Raw genomic sequence first — 6,838 nt, forward strand, 5'->3', positions numbered from 1 at the left:
AATTAATCCAACTAGGGAGGGCTACGTGACTGCTGCAAAGTTCGCATGACCCTGAAGAGTAGATGGTGTGCAGAAAGCAGGATATTGAAACTGCTTGGTATGTAGAAGTAGATAGAGAAGAACAAAGAAGTACTAAGCTGTTCTAGCTGCAAGGCCAGCTGGACAGGCAAGTATCATTCACAAAGATACTTTTAAGATAATAGTACAAGTCACATAGCAACCACTCATCAGCTCGGCTTTTGCAATATGTATGACCTAATTAACAAACATATATAAACTGTGTAATCTGTCACAATAAACTGAGACTTGATGATCATGAGAGCATGAGTCTTGTCTCCCGCGGCAGCATCCAACAATCTCTGTTTTGTCTCATTGACCTTGTGAGGTCACACAGCTGTCTATGATGTCACTCAGACATCTCCTTGATGTCATACATCCTCCTCTGATGTCACAATGACATCTCTATGATGTCACACAGACACCTATGTGACGTCACACTTCGATGGCTGTGATGTCGCACAGACCCTGTGGGGTCACAAAGCTTTTGGTGATGTCACAAAGACATCTCTGTGATGTCACTCAGACACCTCTGTGATGTTACAGAGAGCCTTCGAAGTCACACAGCTTTTTCTGATGACACAAAGATATCTCTGTGACGTCACACCGCTCTCTGTGATGCCGCACTGACAACACTGTGATGTCACACAATTCTATTTGATGTCACACTGACTCCTCTATGGTTGCACAGATCCTCCTTTGATGTTACAATGACATCTCTCTGATGCCACACTGACACATCTGTGACGTCACACAGCTCACAGTGATATCACATGGACATCTCTGTGATGTCGCACAGCCCTTCATGATGTGACATTGACATTTCTGTGAGGTCACAGGGCTTTTAGTGATGTCACACAGACATCTCTGTGCTGTCACAGAACTTCCTGTGATGTCCCAGAGCTATCTCTCTGACGTCACACTGACATCTCTGTGCGGTCACATTGACCTTGTGAGGTCACACAGCTGTCTATGATGTCACACGGACATCTCTGTGATGCCACACAACCTCCTCTGACATCACAGTGACATCTCTATGATGTCACACTGACACCTCTGTGACGTCACACTTAGATGGCTGTGATGTCGCACCGACCCTCTGAGGTCACAAATCTTTTTGTGATGTCACAATGACATCTCTGTGATGTCACTCAGACACCTCTGTAATGTCACAGTGACCCTGTGAGGTTACACATCTTTTTGAGATGCCACACTGACATCTCTGTGATGTCACACAGCTCTCTGAGATGTCACATGGACATCCCTGTGATGTTGCACCAATATCTGTGAAGTCACACAGCCTCCTCCTCTGATCTCACAATTACATCTCTATGATGTCACACTGATGCCTCCAGAACGTCACACAGCTCTCTGTGATATCACATGGACTTCCCTGTGATGGTTCACAGCTCTCTGTGATGTCACACTGACTTCTCTGTGAAGTCACACAGCCTCCTCCTCTGATCTCACAATTACATCTCTATGATGTAACACGGATGCCTCCATAACGTCACACAGCTCCCTGTGATACCACATGGACGTCTCTGGGATGTCACACAGCTCTCTGTGATGTCACACTGAAATCTCTGTGAAAGCACTCAGCTTTTAGGAATGTCACACTTATATCTTTGTGATGTCACCAATAAATTTCTGTGATGTTACACAACTTCCTGTGATGTCACAGAGATATCTCTGTGACGTCACACTGACATCTCTTGAAGAGAGCTTGACCGAGGAAAGGTTGTACAACAGGGGACATGATGCTGTAATATTAATCCAACTAGGGAAAGCTACGTGACTGCTGCAAAGTTCGCATGACCCTGAAGAGTAGATGGTGTGCAGAAAGCAGGATATTGAAACTGCTTGGTATGTAGAAGTAGATAGAGAAGAACAAAGAAGTACTAAGCTGTTCTAGCTGCAAGGCCAGCTGGACAGGCAAGTATCATTCACAAAGATACTTTTAAGATAATAGTACAAGTCACATAGCAACCACTCATGAGCTCGGCTTTTGCAATATGTATGACCTAATTAACAAACATCTATAAACTGTGTAATCTGTCACAATAAACTGAGACTTGATGATCATGAGAGCATGAGTCTTGTCTCCCGCGGCACCCTCCAACAATCTCTGTTTTGTCTCATTGACCTTGTGAGGTCACACTGCTGTCTATGATGTCACTCAGACATCTCCTTGATGTCATACATCCTCCTCTGATGTCACAATGACATCTCTATGATGTCACACAGACACCTCTGTGACGTCACACTTCGATGGCTGTGATGTCGCACAGACCCTGTGGGGTCACAAAGCTTTTTGTGATGTCACAAAGACATCTCTGTGATGTCACTCAGACACCTCTGTGATGTTACAGAGACGCTTCGAAGTCACACAGCTTTTTCTGATGACACAAAGATATCTCTGTGATGTCACAACGCTCTCTGTGATGCCACACTGACAACACTGTGATGTCACACAATTCTATTTGATGTCACACTGACTCCTCTATGGTTGCACAGATCCTCCTTTGATGTTACAATGACATCTCTCTGATGCCACACTGACACATCTGTGACGTCACACAGCTGACAGTGATATCACATGGACATCTCTGTGATGTCGCACAGCCCTTCATGATGTCACATTGACATTTCTGTGAGGTCACAGGGCTTTTAGTGATGTCACACAGACATCTCTGTGATGTCACAGAACTTCCTGTGATGTCCCAGAGCTATCTCTCTGACGTCACACTGACATCTCTGTGCGGTCACATTGACCTTGTGAGGTCACACAGCTGACTATGATGTCACACGGACATCTCTGTGATGCCACACAACCTCCTCTGACATCACAGTGACATCTCTATGATGTCACACTGACACCTCTGTGACGTCACACTTAGATGGCTGTGATGTCGCACAGACCCTCTGAGGTCACAAATCTTTTTGTGATGTCACAGTGACATCTCTGTGATGTCACTCAGACACCTCTGTGATGTCACAGTGACCCTGTGAGGTTACACATCTTTTTGAGATGCCACACTGACATCTCTGTGATGTCACACAGCTCTCTGAGATGTCACATGGACATCCCTGTGATGTTGCACCAATATCTGTGAAGTCACACAGCCTCCTCCTCTGATCTCACAATTACATCTCTATGATGTAACACGGATGCCTCCATAACGTCACACAGCTCTCTGTGATATCACATGGACTTCCCTGTGATGGTTCACAGCTCTCTGTGATGTCACACTGACTTCTCTGTGAAGTCACACAGCCTCCTCCTCTGATCTCACAATTACATCTCTATGATGTCACACGGATGCCTCCATAACGTCACACAGCTCCCTGTGATAACACATGGACGTCTCTGGGATGTCACACAGCTCTCTGTGATGTCACACTGAAATCTCTGTGAAAGCACTCAGCTTTTAGGAATGTCACACTTATATCTTTGTGATGTCACCAATAAACTTCTGCGATGTTACACAACTTCCTGTGATGTCACAGAGATAGCTCTGTGACGTCACACTGACATCTCTTGAAGAGAGCTTGACAGAGGAATGGTTGTACAACAGGGGACATGATGCTGTAAAATTAATCCAACTAGGGAGGGCTACGTGACTGCTGCAAAGTTCGCATGACCCTGAAGAGTAGATGGTGTGCAGAAAGCAGGATATTGAAACTGCTTGGTATGTAGAAGTAGATAGAGAAGAACAAAGAAGTACTAAGCTGTTCTAGCTGCAAGGCCAGCTGGACAGGCAAGTATCATTCACAAAGATACTTTTAAGATAATAGTACAAGTCAAATAGCAACCACTCATGAGCTCGGCTTTTGCAATATATATGACCTAATTAACAAACATCTATAAACTGTGTAATCTGTCACAATAAACTGAGACTTGATGATCATGAGAGCATGAGTCTTGTCTCCCGCGGCACCCTCCAACAATCTCTGTTTTGTCTCATTGACCTTGTGAGGTCACACAGCTGTCTATGATGTCACTCAGACATCTCCTTGATGTCATACATCCTCCTCTGATGTCACAATGACATCTCTATGATGTCACACAGACACCTCTGTGACGTCACACTTCGATGGCTGTGATGTCGCACAGACCCTGTGGGGTCTCAAAGCTTTTGGTGATGCCACAAAGACATCTCTGTGATGTCACTCAGACACCTCTGTGATGTTACAGAGACCCTTCGAAGTCACACAGCTTTTTCTGATGACACAAAGATATCTCTGTGACGTCACACCGCTCTCTGTGATGCCGCACTGACAACACTGTGATGTCACACAATTCTATTTGATGTCACACTGACTCCTCTATGGTTGCACAGATCCTCCTTTGATGTTACAATGACATCTCTCTGATGCCACACTGACACATCTGTGACCTCACACAGCTGACAGTGATATCACATGGACATCTCTGTGATGTCGCACAGCCCTTCATGATGTCACATTGACATTTCTGCGAGGTCACAGGGCTTTTAGTGATGTCACACAGACATCTCTGTGATGTGACAGAACTTCCTGTGATGTCCCAGAGCTATCTCTCTGACGCCACACTGACATCTCTGTGCGGTCACATTGATCTTGTGAGCTCGCACAGCTGTCTATGATGTCACACGGACATCTCTGTGATGCCACACAACCTCCTCTGACATCACAGTGACATCTCTATGATGTCACACTGACACCTCTGTGACGTCACACTTAGATGGCTGTGATGTCGCACAGGCCCTCTGAGGTCACAAATCTTTTTGTGATGTCACAATGACATCTCTGTGATGTCACTCTGACACCTCTGTGATGTCACAGTGACCCTGTGAGGTTACACATCTTTTTGAGATGCCACACTGACATCTCTGTGATGTCACACAGCTCTCTGAGATGTCACATGGACATCCCTGTGATGTTGCACCAATATCTGTGAAGTCACACAGCCTCCTCCTCTGATCTCACAATTACATCTCTATGATGTCACACTGATGCCTCCAGAACGTCACACAGCTCTCTGTGATATCACATGGACTTCCCTGTGATGGTTCACAGCTCTCTGTGATGTCACACTGACTTCTCTGTGAAGTCACACAGCCTCCTCCTCTGATCTCACAATTACATCTCTATGATGTCACACGGATGCCTCCATAACGTCACACAGCTCCCTGTGATACCACATGGACGTCTCTGGGATGTCACACAGCTCTCTGTGATGTCACACTGAAATCTCTGTGAAAGCACTCAGCTTTTAGGAATGTCACACTTATATCTTTGTGATGTCACCAATAAACTTCTGCGATGTTACACAACTTCCTGTGATGTCACAGAGATAGCTCTGTGACATCACACTGACATCTCTTGAAGAGAGCTTGACAGAGGAATGGTTGTACAACAGGGGACATGATGCTGTAAAATTAATCCAACTAGGGAGGGCTACGTGACTGCTGCAAAGTTCGCATGACCCTGAAGAGTAGATGGTGTGCAGAAAGCAGGATATTGAAACTGCTTGGTATGTAGAAGTAGATAGAGAAGAACAAAGAAGTACTAAGCTGTTCTAGCTGCAAGGCCAGCTGGACAGGCAAGTATCATTCACAAAGATACTTTTAAGATAATAGTACAAGTCACATAGCAACCACTCATGAGCTCGGCTTTTGCAATATGTATGACCTAATTAACAAACATATATAAACTGTGTAATCTGTCACAATAAACTGAGACTTGATGATCATGAGAGCATGAGTCTTGTCTCCCGCGGCACCCTCCAACAATCCCTGTTTTGTCTCATTGACCTTGTGAGGTCACACAGCTGTCTATGATGTCACTCAGACATCTCCTTGATGTCATACATCCTCCTCTGATGTCACAATGACATCTCTATGATGTCACGCAGACACCTCTGTGACGTCACACTTCGATGGCTGTGATGTCGCACAGACCCTGTGGGGTCACAAAGCTTTTGGTGATGTCACAAAGACATCTCTGTGATGTCACTCAGACACCTCTGTGATGTTACAGAGACCCTTCGAAGTCACACAGCTTTTTCTGATGACACAAAGATATCTCTGTGACGTCACACCGCTCTCTGTGATGCCGCACTGACAACACTGTGATGTCACACAATTCTATTTGATGTCACACTAACTCCTCTATGGTTGCACAGATCCTCCTTTGATGTTACAATGACATCTCTCTGATGCCACACTGACACATCTGTGACGTCACACAGCTGACAGTGATATCACATGGACATCTCTGTGATGTCGCACAGCCCTTCATGATGTCACATTGACATTTCTGTGAGGTCACAGGGCTTTTAGTGATGTCACACAGACATCTCTGTGCTGTCACAGAACTTCCTGTGATGTCCCAGAGCTATCTCTCTGACGTCACACTGACATCTCTGTGCGGTCACATTGACCTTGTGAGGTCACACAGCTGTCTATGATGTCACACGGACATCTCTGTGATGCCACACAACCTCCTCTGACATCACAGTGACATCTCTATGATGTCACACTGACACCTCTGTGACGTCACACTTAGATGGCTGTGATGTCGCACAGACCCTCTGAGGTCACAAATCTTTTTGTGATGTCACAATGACATCTCTGTGATGTCACTCAGACACCTCTGTAATGTCACAGTGACCCTGTGAGGTTACACATCTTTTTGAGATGCCACACTGACATCTCTGTGATGTCACACAGCTCTCTGAGATGTCACATGGACATCCCTGTGATGTTGCACCAATATCTGTGAAGTCACACAGCCT

This window comes from Lonchura striata, chromosome 16 (assembly GCF_050655825.1).
Source record: "Lonchura striata isolate lonStrDom1 chromosome 16, ASM5065582v1, whole genome shotgun sequence".
In the NCBI taxonomy this organism is placed as follows: domain Eukaryota; kingdom Metazoa; phylum Chordata; class Aves; order Passeriformes; family Estrildidae; genus Lonchura; species Lonchura striata.